The sequence below is a fragment of the Giraffa tippelskirchi genome, chromosome 2, assembly GCF_054371585.1.
Source record: "Giraffa tippelskirchi isolate mGirTip1 chromosome 2, T2T-mGirTip1v1.2.pri, whole genome shotgun sequence".
In the NCBI taxonomy this organism is placed as follows: Eukaryota; Metazoa; Chordata; class Mammalia; order Artiodactyla; family Giraffidae; genus Giraffa; species Giraffa tippelskirchi.
The window spans coordinates 15,315,199-15,327,041 of record NC_137276.1 but is presented as its reverse complement, the minus strand read 5'-3'; positions in this window follow the sequence as shown (position 1 = coordinate 15,327,041).

The window sequence follows — 11,843 nt, the reverse complement described above, 5'->3', positions numbered from 1 at the left end:
ATTATGATGATGGTTTCATGGGTGTATACAAATGTCAAAGTATCAGATTGTGTCCTTTCAACTTGGACACTTTATTATATGACAAATATATCTCAATAAAAGACGTTTAGAAAATTTAATACAAAGAATTGCATACATAATGTAGATTCTTATTAAGTCTGCATGTATTTTTTTAAGTGTTTGAAAAATTATCTTAAAGTTCACCTTCAGGAGTAAACAAACGGGCACCTCTCTTTTTATCTTGTTATGCCTTGTATACTTGTCATTCTTTTTCCTACAAAAAGAAGACTGGCACAGCCTTTTATCAAGGAGTAAATTATTCACTCATTCATTCTCTTACATGTGAGATCCTGCCACAGACCACGCACCCATGGCATCAGGTGCTGGCACTCAAAGAAGAAGAGCATCGCGTTAGGGGTATCTGGCTCCCTGTTGAGGGGGAAACAATCAGAAAATCATTCTAGAGGGCACACATGAGAAATGAGGTGAGACTGTTTGTAGTCATGTATCAGTTGGGTCTTGAGAAATGTACGGATGAGAGGTGAGGGAACATCTTTACAGAGATAGGGACCAAAGCTTGCAGGTGGGGCCACCTGGAGCACTGGGTGAGATGTTCTGTGTTGCTTTCCTGGGGCCACAAACAGACTGTTGGCCCAGAACACTAGCTCCTCACAGTTCTGGAGACCAGAAATCTGGAATGGAGGTGTCATCAGGGTCATACTCCCTTGAAAGTCTCTAGGAGAGGGTCCTTACATGCCCATTCTCGCTGCCAGTGCTTGCCAGCAATCTTTGGTGTTCCCTGGTTTGTGGCAGCACAGTTCCTAATTTCTTCCTCCACCTTCACATGGCTGGTGTCCCTCTGTATGTATCTGTGTCTCCACATAGCTTTTTTATGAGAGCACAAGTCATTGGATAAGGTATGCCTTCATCTCAAATAATTTCATCTACAGAAATTCTGTTTCCAAATAACATCTGAGGTTCTCGGAAGAAGTGAATGTTGGGGTCCCAGGCTCTGTAAAGGATACATCAAGTCCCTGGTGGCTCAGCTGGTAAAGAATCTGCCTGCAATGCGGGACACCTGGGTTTGATCCTTGGGTTGGGAAGATCCCCTGGAGAAGGGAACGACTACCCACTCCAGTAGTCAGGGAACGACTACCCACTCCAGTAGTCTGGTCTGAACAATTCCATGGACTATATAGTCCATGGGGTCACAAAGAGTCGGACATGACTGAGCAACTTTCACTTTCAGGTTCTGTAAAGGCTACATCAAGAAATGGGAGTGTTCAGTTCAGTCGCTTAGTTGTGTCCAACTCTTTGCGACCCCATGAATTGCAGCACGCCAGGCCTCCCTGTCCATCACCAACTCCCGGAGTTTACCCAAACCCATGTCCATCGAGTCAGTGATGCCATCCAACCATCATCCTCTGTCGTCCCCTTCTCCTCCTGCCCCCAATCCTACCCAGCATTAGGGTCTTTTCCAATGAATGGGAGTGTAGCAAGTGATAAAAACTAAAATTGATGAAGATTGTAGATTGATAAAGAAAAGTTTGAGATTATTTTAAAGGTAATGGATTGCCTTTTTCTATTTCTGAACAGGAGACAGAGGGTGGTCAGATCACTACCTTTAGAATCTGTGTAGTATCCACATAGTAGATAATTTCAGAAGGAAGAGATTATGTAACGTGTCCTAAATCTGGGACTATTATAATTTTTCTCCTTATTTTTAAAGGGAAAAACTACAAGAGGGGCAGGAGCATGACTGGATTATGAGGAAGGGTACTGGTTGGATGTGGAAAAGAAAAATAAAGAATAAAGGAAAGAAGAATTTCAGAGGAATGCACAGTTTCCAAACTGGAAAGAAGGAAACCTTTATAGAAGGAATTACAGAGCCCTGACAGGAGCAAGAGTAATGACATTAGCAACAGAGATGGCAGAGGAGCGGCTAGTTGTTCTCGGGGCCAGAGGCTCAGAAGGTGGGAGTCAGGTTTTATTGTAAAAATGGAATCTAGCATGAGACGTGTGGATCAAACCCAATAGACGAACAGTTTTGGAAAGGTTAGGAGTCAACAGTTCTCCCGAACGTCAGCCCACAGTTTTTCCCAGGGCACCGAGCCGGGACTCTTACGAGCAGCCAGAAGGGGGGATGGGATGCTTAAGAGAGACATGGAGACTGAAAAATGGAGATGCAAGATTCTATTCTGGAACAGGCATGTCTTGGTTCAGCAGGGTGGGGTCTTGGATACATCTGCTGAAGAGGGGAAGGAAAGTGCTTCTTCCTAAGGTTTCTCTTTCCCTCAAGTTGTATTGGCTTGGATTGGGCTGCAAGCCTATGCCAGTATCAGTCAACAGCAAGAGGACTGGACCAGCTGTTTTGTACCAATCATTGGGAATGGGGAAGGGGGCTGGAATAATTGTCTGGAAGTCAATCAATCCACAGACAGCATGTAAGCACTAAAGGGGCTGGTGGGTCTCCAAGAGAAGGCATGGACTTCCCCACTCTGAATTAAATACAGAACTATTTTTGTACAGCCAGTTTGAGGAAGGTTGTCCTACGGAGCACTCATAGAAGAATCTCCACCTAAAGACTGAGCAGGAATAGCCAGACAGGTTGGAGAAAAACAAGCACCCAAAATATCAGACACGTCAGGTCCAGAGGACTTTCTAGAAGGTAAACATTTTCTCTGAAGACTCTATTTTAACCTTCATTCAAAAGGTAGTTTGCATGTGTTGAAAGTGAAAGTCACTCAGTCATGTCCGACTCTTTGTGACCCCATGGACTATATAGTCCATGGAATTCTCCAGGCCAGAATACTGGAGTGGGTAGTCATTCCCTTCTCCAGGGTATCTTCCCAACCCAGGAATCTAACCAGGGTCTCCTGCATTGTGGGCTGATTCTTTACCAGCTGAGCCACAAGGGAAGCCCAAGAATACTGGAGTGGGTGGCCTATCCCTTCTCCAGCAGATCTTCCTGACCCAGGAATTGAACCAGGGTCTCTTGCATTGCAGGCAGATTCTTTACCAACTGAGCTATGAGGGAAGCCCGGTTGGCCTTAGGTAATAAACATCCATATTTTAATCAGCCCTCTTCCCCTTCTCACCTCCAACATCCCACCTATGCCCTATCTCTTCTACTTTAACAGATTCCACAAGCCAGGAGTTTCCATTCAGTGCATAGTCAAAAGGGAGAGGAGCTCACATGGCCCAGAGCAGCAAATGTCCCAGTGACTGATGACTGTATTCTGGAGCAGGATTTGGTGTGTGTGTGTGTGTGTGTGTGTGCGTGTGCGTGCACACACACCCCATCACACATGTCGTTCTTCTGCAGAAAAGGAGAGAACAAAACTTTCCAATAGGGAAGTTAATGGCCAAGGTCATGCTATCACTCCTCCCACCCCACACACAGAGGCAGCCAGAGCTCAGCAAGTTCACAGATGGAACCCACTTAAGGAAAATGGCCCCACCTAGAAGCCACTACAGCATCCAAAATCACTATGGACAGTGACTGCAGCCATGAAATTGAAAGACGCTTGTTCCTTGGGAAAAAAACTATGACAAACCTAGACAGTATCTTCTAAAGCAGGGACAACGTTTTGCCAACAAAAGTCCACATGGTCAAGCTATAGTTTTTCCAGTAGTCATGTACAAATGTGAGAGTTGGACCATTAAGAAGGCTGAGTGCCGAAGAATTGATGCTTTTGAACTGTGGTGCTGGAGAAGACTCCTGAGAGTCCCTTGGACTGCAAGGAGATCAAACCAGTCCACCCTAAAGGAAACCAACCCTGAATACTCATTGGAAGGACTGATGCTGAAGCTGAAGCTTCAGTATTTTGGCCACCTGATGCGAAGAGATGACTCACTGGAAAAGACCCTGATGCTGGGAAAGAATGAGGGCAGGAGAAGAAGTAGCAACACAGGATGAGATGGTTGGATGGCATCACTGACTCAATGATCATGAGTTTGAACACACTCCAGGAGATAGTAAAGGATGGGGAAGCCTGCCGTGGGGAAGCCTGGCATGCTGCAGCCCATAGGGTCACAAAGAGTTGGACACAACTGAGCAACTGAACAACAGCATCCACATTAATTGCCAGCTCAGGAGTGGTGGGCATTACACAGCAGAAGGGACCTGGGGTCTCTTGACTAAATGAAAGCTGCTTCTGGTCTGTCCTGCTGCACTCAGCTACAGACACATGCCGAGGAGGAAAGTGCTCCCTGGGGTGGGCATTCAGCATCAACTCCTCGGGCCTGAAGCTCCTTGTCCATTGCTCGCTGACCCTGGTGGCCCTGTTACATAGGCTCATTTGTTTGCTCACCCAGCTGTCTCTGTTTAGAAACCTGAGGGACTTCATGATGGGAAAATGAACTTGGTGCATGCACTTCTAATAGGTGTGGTGTCTGCTGCCTGCAGATACACAAGCTGCATTGTTGTGAGCTGGGTTTTCTCCCAATGAGACAGAGATTAATTACAGGAGGCGAGCAAAGACTCCCATTCAGGAATTTGGGACCGTGCAGCAGTCAAGACAGAGACAAATTAGGCATGCCTACACCCGAGGTGCCTGTCAGAGGAGGACTCCAACAGATGGGCTTTACATGCATGCACTTCAGAGGATTGTTTTCTTCCTTCATGGAAGCCAAAGCTTTCTAAGGAGGGTATCTGGATACAGAACAATAATGGCAGCCATCAGCGTTTCAAAACCAGTGTGGACAGGCAGATGACGGCTCAGGGACTGAAAGAGAAGTTTGAATAACTATCTCAAGGAAATCACTTTTAATCATTGCTCTTGGAGGCTGGCTCATCAGTCAAAGCAGCAACTGTTACTGACAGTGCAGCTTTCATATACTTGATATGAAAGTGTAGCCAAGAGACCCCAATCCCTTTGAATTCTCTTCAACCCATTAAGCGACTCCCAGTGAGTGGGAACTGGTGACCTTGAAGGGGGAAAATGATGCAGTGCAAGATGTGCAGTGAACTTATCAATGGTGGGGCATTGAGACAGTGGCAGGGCTGTGTCTTTCTGAGAGAAGTTTCCTTCCTGACAGATGGGTGTGTATTGACAAAGCCCTACTCCTTTCCAAGGAATCTGCCTCAAAAAAATTGTGGAGTCGGAGGTTCCTGGGATTGTGGAGTTGGAGGTTCCTGTTCTCTGAGTCCCACAGCAAGATGATGGTGGGACCAAAGGGCTGAGTGCATCCCCTGCCCCGCCCAGGTCAGGGGCGTAGCTCCTATGGGCCATTTGAGCCAAGTCCAGCCCTCTGGCCCCTGGGAAGGCAGATCCAGCCCTTTTCTGGAAAGGAAGATCCTACAGTAAGACTAGATGGGCTGAGGGATAGTAATTGGGGGTGGGGGTGGGAGGAGGGTGAGTTGGAAAGGGGAAACCAACTAGGCTTTAAAATAGTTTTCAGTAAATCTTAAATTCTGCATCTTGTTTGTGTATCTCTGTGTCCCTGGCACCCAGAGCAGAGATTGGCCCATAGTAGGTTGTTTCATGAACATTCTTTCTTCTCTCCCCAAAATCTTTCCACGGAGGGCTGGGTCTTAAACCTCAGTGCTCATTTCATGAATCTTCCTGCCAACTTACTGGATGGGAATGTGAGGGTGGTTTTGAGACAGTTTCCAAGCACCATGGGGTGGTCTGCATTGTGTAGGATCTCGAAAGGCAGGTCTTGCTTCTGGAATTCAAATGTAACGAGTCACTCGGAAGCAGGGACCTTCACAGAGTCCTGCAAGCAGAGCATCTTGTTCTTGGTTTTGATCTGTCTCATCCATAAGCCAGTCAGTCATTATTTACTCATCAAAACAGACAGTGAGAAGCAAGGGAGGCATTAGGCTGTCTCTGTTCTGTACTGTGAACAAGCTCTTGTATATGCTATTTTTTGACTGCAATTGAAATTAATCAAAGACAGGACGTCCTGTTTGATTATAGAAGCCTTCCTTGAATATGATGCCTTGCAGGAAACGTTGACTCCAACCAGTTCTGTGCTCTGGTCAGCTCGCCCTGGATGACGGTACACATCTCTTCCCAACCCCTGTTCAGAAGGCATATTGCTGGCTGGAAATTAAACATAGAGGGAGCCTACTGACTGGGACAGCCAGTCATATCTGTTCTGAAAGTACAGAATCTTACTATTGCATTCAAGGGAGTGTGAAAGAAGGAACACTTGCCAGAATGAGAACCAGATGTGTACCTACAGGATGCCACCCTGGGAGGGCCAATGTGACCCTCTGGGCTACACTGTAGAGCTTTATGGGCATCCCTTCCCCACACCTTTCTGCCTACAATGGTCCTCTCCTCTGACTCCACCCACATTTGTCTTCTTGTCTATCCTGCTGGTTCGTAACACCAACCAACATGCATTTCCTGAACACTTAATGAGCCTATTCCTGTGTGTGGCACTGAGGGGCATGAAAAGGTGTTTGAGGCTCTGCCTCTAAAGAAATTAGGGTGGAAGAGGGGCTATGAAAAGAGAGGCAGAACCTGTGAGCACATTTATGAACAGCGAAGTGAAAAGCCAGCAGCAAACTGAAATTCAGAGACTACAGAAATCAGGGTGTGCCAGGGGCTTCTGAATAACGTCCTTAGCTCCCTTGTGACTCTGCAGGTCCCTGGGCCTGCCTCCTTATGTAGGACCTTACTGCATTCGAATGGCCACTCACACCCCTGCCCCAGCCCTTGGGTGCCCCATGGGACATGACGGTGGTCTGCTGTCTTTATAGCCAGGCTGCACATGGCAGTGTCCAGCGGATCCCTGAGACCCAGCAAGCAATAGTGAGTGGGGGTGAGTGGATGGACTTGAACCTGAAAAATGGGTGGTGCTCAAAATCTGGCGATTGTTGGTTGATCCACACACAATGCTGAGAAAGACTTACCCAGGGGCCCTGAGAAAGTGATGCTCCCTTGCCCCCCCACACACTCCCCGCCCCCAGGATAGAGGTGCCCTTTGTGGGAGCAAAGGGAATGAGGTTGAAAGGGGAAAGTGAAATGCATGAGACCTTGGGCCTGCCTGCCTGAGACGGTCAAAGATTTTCTAATTATGTTCTCCAGAGAAGCCCCAAGGCACAGCAGAGGTGCTCCTGGAGCTCTGAAAATAATTTAAACTTAATTTTCCAAATTACACATTTTAAACTGTAATATGATTACATCAGCACACGCAAATTTGGTTTACACTAAATTTTAACACGTTGTTGACCTCCAGTCGATTAACTTACACTACCTGATCAATTCTCAGAATACAACTCTGGGCATCGCTGTTTAATTGAAGACTGTTCTGAGATTGCCACACGTGCTATTAAGCTGTAAAGGGTGTCAGTTTTACTGACGTGAATCAAGATTTTCTCCATTTTATGCAACTTAAATCGCATACAGAAATAAATTACATGCTGAGGCTGATATAAGATTACCATTTTCTTCCATAAACACAGATTTCAAATTTTTATGTTCCTCAAAATAGCTTCATTATTCTCATTGACTGTCGTCATTGTATTCACAAATGTTTAATCATTTGGACTTATGAAATAAATTTATATTAATGTTGCAGAGTCCTAAGCAGAAAAGTAGACCCTAAGATTTTTTGAAATCTTACTGAGCAGAGCTAAAAAAAGCAACTAAGAAAATCCCACCTGCCTTTTAGCAAATGAAAACTGATCATCTTGTAAGAAGTGGGAATGTCAAAACTCCTTTGGGGCAAAAGGTTTCTTTGTTTTCAGAAAAACATCCAACTGGGGTCTTTATGGAAATGTAAAGACAAAACTTTTCCTCTGAAATAGAGATATTTGAGATGCAACACACTGCTTTAAGAAGCTAAAAGCTGCTATGGGAAGGGGGAAGGAAGTTAACTAATATTAAGGGACAGAAGCAAAGACGATGGGTTGAATCGTGTCCACCAGAAAGGTATGTTGGATTCTTGTGCTTCTAAGCTGTGCTTAGTTGCTCAGTTGTGTCCCATTCTTTGCAACACCATGGGCTGTAGCCTGCCAGACTCCTTTGCCCTTGGGGATTCTCCAGGCAAGAGTACTGGAGTGGATTGCCATGCTCCCCTCCAGGGGATCTTCCCAACCCAGGAATCAAGCTCAGGTCTCCTGCATTGCAGGTGGATTCTTTACCATCTGAGCCAACAGGGAAGCCCAAGAATACTGGAGTGGGTAGCCTATCCTTTCTCTAGGGGATCATCTTGACCCAGAAATTGAAACAGGGTCTCCTGCTTTGCAGGTGGATTCTTTACCAGCTGAGCTACCAGGAAAGCCACATGTTGGCTTCCTAACCTACAGTAATTCAGAATGTGACCTAAATTTGGAAATAGGGTCTTGGCAGAGGTAATCAAGTTCAGATGAGGTTATTGCTGTTGTTGTCCAGTCACTAAGTCATGTTTGACTCTTTATGACCCTATGGACTGCAGCACACCAGGCTTCCCTATCCTTCATTATCTCCCTGAGTTTGCTCAAATTCTTGTCCATTGAGTGCATGATGCTATCTAACCATCTCATCCTCTGCCGCCCCCTTCCTCTTTTGCCTTCAATCTTTCCCAGTATCATGGTCTTTTTCTAATGAGTTGGCTCTTCACATCAGGTGGCCAAGGGAGCTTCGGCTTCAGCATCAGTCCTTTCAATGAATAGTCAGGGTTGATTTCCTTTAGGATTGACTGATTTAATCTCTTGCTGCAAGAGTCTTCTCCAGCACAGCAGTTCAAAAGTATCAATTCTTTGACCCTCAGCCTTCTTCGTGGACCAAGTTTCACACCCGTACTGATGTCCTTATAAAAAAGAGAAATGCTGGTCACAGAGACAAGCACCCACACAGGAAGAATGCCATATGAAAATTGTTATGTCACCACAAGCCAGAGGACTATTGGAATCCAGGAAAGAGGGCTGCAACAGAGCATTCTCAAAGAGCCTGCTGAAGGACCGTGGCCTTGCAGTACCTTGACTCAGACTTCCAGCCTCCAGAGCTGTGAGAGAATACGTTTCTATTATGTAAGCCACTCACTTTGTGGTACTTGTTATGGCAGCTCTGGAAAACTGTACAGCAGGCCAGGGCTGCTCCTGGAGAAGATGGAGTGTGTCGTGGCATCTGCGGATTACCCACCACTCCCACAGGAGTTGAGCCCCTGTGGCTTAAAGGGGAGAGAGGGTCAGCCCCTGAGGGGAGCTTCTGAGCAACAAACACAAGGCCGATGCTTCGGGGCCCAATTCCATCATAGGCTGGGATTCAACAGGAAGCTGTTTAAAAAGGGAATTCTGGTATCAGAAAGAATTCATTTGGTAGACCATAGGGAAACGTTCAGCTTGGGTGGCAAAACAAAAGAAGTATTTTAGGAAATCTATCTGTTGGTGTTATACAATGTCGTTTAACAGCTGCAGCCCCCCAGGATATGGGGAGGCATTCCAGGCAGTTCAAGTCTCCCACCCTAGGCCAGGGTGGGAGCACCTCCAGTCACTTGGGGCCCACCCTTGCTCAGAGCTCAAAATCGCCTAGAAAAGTGATTGGACTCCAAGCAGGAGTTCTCAGGAGCCGTGGGTTATCATCCAAGTGAAGTAAAGAAACCTTTTTTGCATCCTCACTAGTGAAGGGATGGGAGGCGGTGACCAGACAGGACTTCTGCTCAGGACTCATCAGGCTTTTCCAAGTCAGCTCGTCTTAGGCTGTTGACCTGGTCAAAGGGAAACCTTGCTGCTCTGAGTATCCTGTTCCTGACTTAGTCTTTTCCCTTTAATCCACAGACTGAGAAGGGAGTTTAGTCAGTAAGTCGTGTCTGACTCTTTTCAAACCTATGAACTATAGCCCACCAGGCTCCACTGTCCATGGGATTTCCCAGGCAAGAATACTGGAATGAGCTGCCATTTTCTTCTCCAGGGGATCTTCCCAACCCAGGGATAGAACCCACATCTCCTGCTTGGCAGGCAGATTTTTTACCACTGAGCCACCAGGGAGAGGAAAGGGGCAAGGACAGCTGAGCAGGGCAAGCTGGACATCCGATCTGAAGTGGTAGGTGGCACTAATGGCCTTTGGAAGAGCCCTCCCCAAGCATCTGGGTCCCCCTGAACCTCTGGGGATGGACCAGAGAGTCACCCTTTAACAAGTACACCCACCCTCAGATAGGAGGTCACCTGACTGGTTGTCAGGGCTGCTGGCTGGGCAGGTCATCCTTTGATACCGCGTGGCATCCTTGCACATTGTTTAATGAGTTTAACTTGGTTGCTTTGCTTGATTTGAGCATTTGGCTCCTTCACCTTCTCCTGGTCTTTGAAGTTGATTGCTAGTGAAGCACTATTGTTCATTCAGAACTTGAATAAATTCAAGAAACCGCCTACCCCCTAAAAGAAGGAAGGTGAAGCTTAAGCTGCCAGATATGGAGCCAGATGAATGCCCTGCCTGATGCCCTACCAGGGCTGCTCAGGGTAGCAGACCATGCAGCAGGATTGGACGGTCTTACTGACCCCAAACATTTCACCCACAGACCTGTGCTAAAGCCAGAACTCCTGTTAATGTGGTGAGCTTTGGGGTTAATAAATGGGCTGTCGCATTTGTCGAGAGGGCTTACCCTGCTGAGGGGAATATATTTTCTTTATCTGGAGTAGCTGCTGAAGTCAATGGTCCTTCATACGACACTGTCAAGGACACAGCCTACCATTGGTGAGTTGTGGTGAAAAGAGAGGATGGCCAGTGGCTCCCAACACTAGTAGCCTTTACCAGCCTCTCCTCATAGGCCTCTGAGCTAAAGATGCCTGGAGTCCTGCAGCCTTAGCGGAACCCACCCTCTCCTGGCTACAGCCCTCTGCTTTTTTTTCCCCCAAATATTTATTTATTTGAAAGCACTGAGTCTTAGTTGCAGCATGCGGGATCTTTAGTTGTGGCAAGTGGGATCGAATTCCCCAATCTGGGATTGAACCCAGTTCCCCTGCATTCAGAGCGTGGAGTCTTAACCCCTGGACCACCTGGGAAGTCGCATCCCTCTGCTTTTAACCAAGTGCTTAATTAGAGGTTGATAGTTTTATGTGTAAAGATCCTTGGCCTTAAGCTCTCTTTCCTCTCTTAAAAAAGCCCCTTCCCTTCTCCAGATTTATTTTTTCTTCTTTAATAGAAATTTCCATGGTTCTTTAATTCTATCATCATTAGTCTGAAAGTTTCTTCCAGAAGGATGGCAAATTTTCCTGGCCCGGATATGCTTTGCCCTCTAAGACCCAGCTGGAGGCTAAGCACATTCAGTTCAGTAGCTCAGTCCTGTCCGACTCTGCGACCCTATGAACCGCAGCACACCAGGCCTCCCTGTCCATCACCAACTTCCGGAGTCTACCCAAACTCATGTCCATTGAGTCAGGATGCCGTCCAACCATCTCATCCTCTGTCTCACCTTCTCCTCCTGCCCCCAATCCTTCCCAGCACTAGGGTCTTTTCCAATGAGTCAACTCGTCACATGAGGTGGCCAAAGTATTGGAGTTTCAGCTTCAACATTAGTCCTTCCAATGAACAACCAGGACTGATTTCCTTTAGGATGGACTGGTTGGATCTTCTTGAAGTTCAAGGGACTCTCAAGAGTCTTCTCCAACACCACAGTTCAAAAGCATCAATTCTTGGGTGCTCAGCTTTCTTTATAGTCATTAGGGGAGGCCTTGTAAGTCCTGTGAGTTGACATGAGGGGTGGGCTTCATCTTGTCCCAGTGCAGCCAGAATCACAAAGGAAGGCAGTTCTGACTACCCTGATCACATTTCCCAGAGAAGTTATGTTAATGACACTCATTTGCATGTGTGCTCAGTCCTTCCAGCTCTTTGTGACCCCATAGACTATAGCCCTCCAGCTGTCCTCCCCTGTCCGTGGAATTTTCCAGGTAAGAATATTGGAGTGGGTTG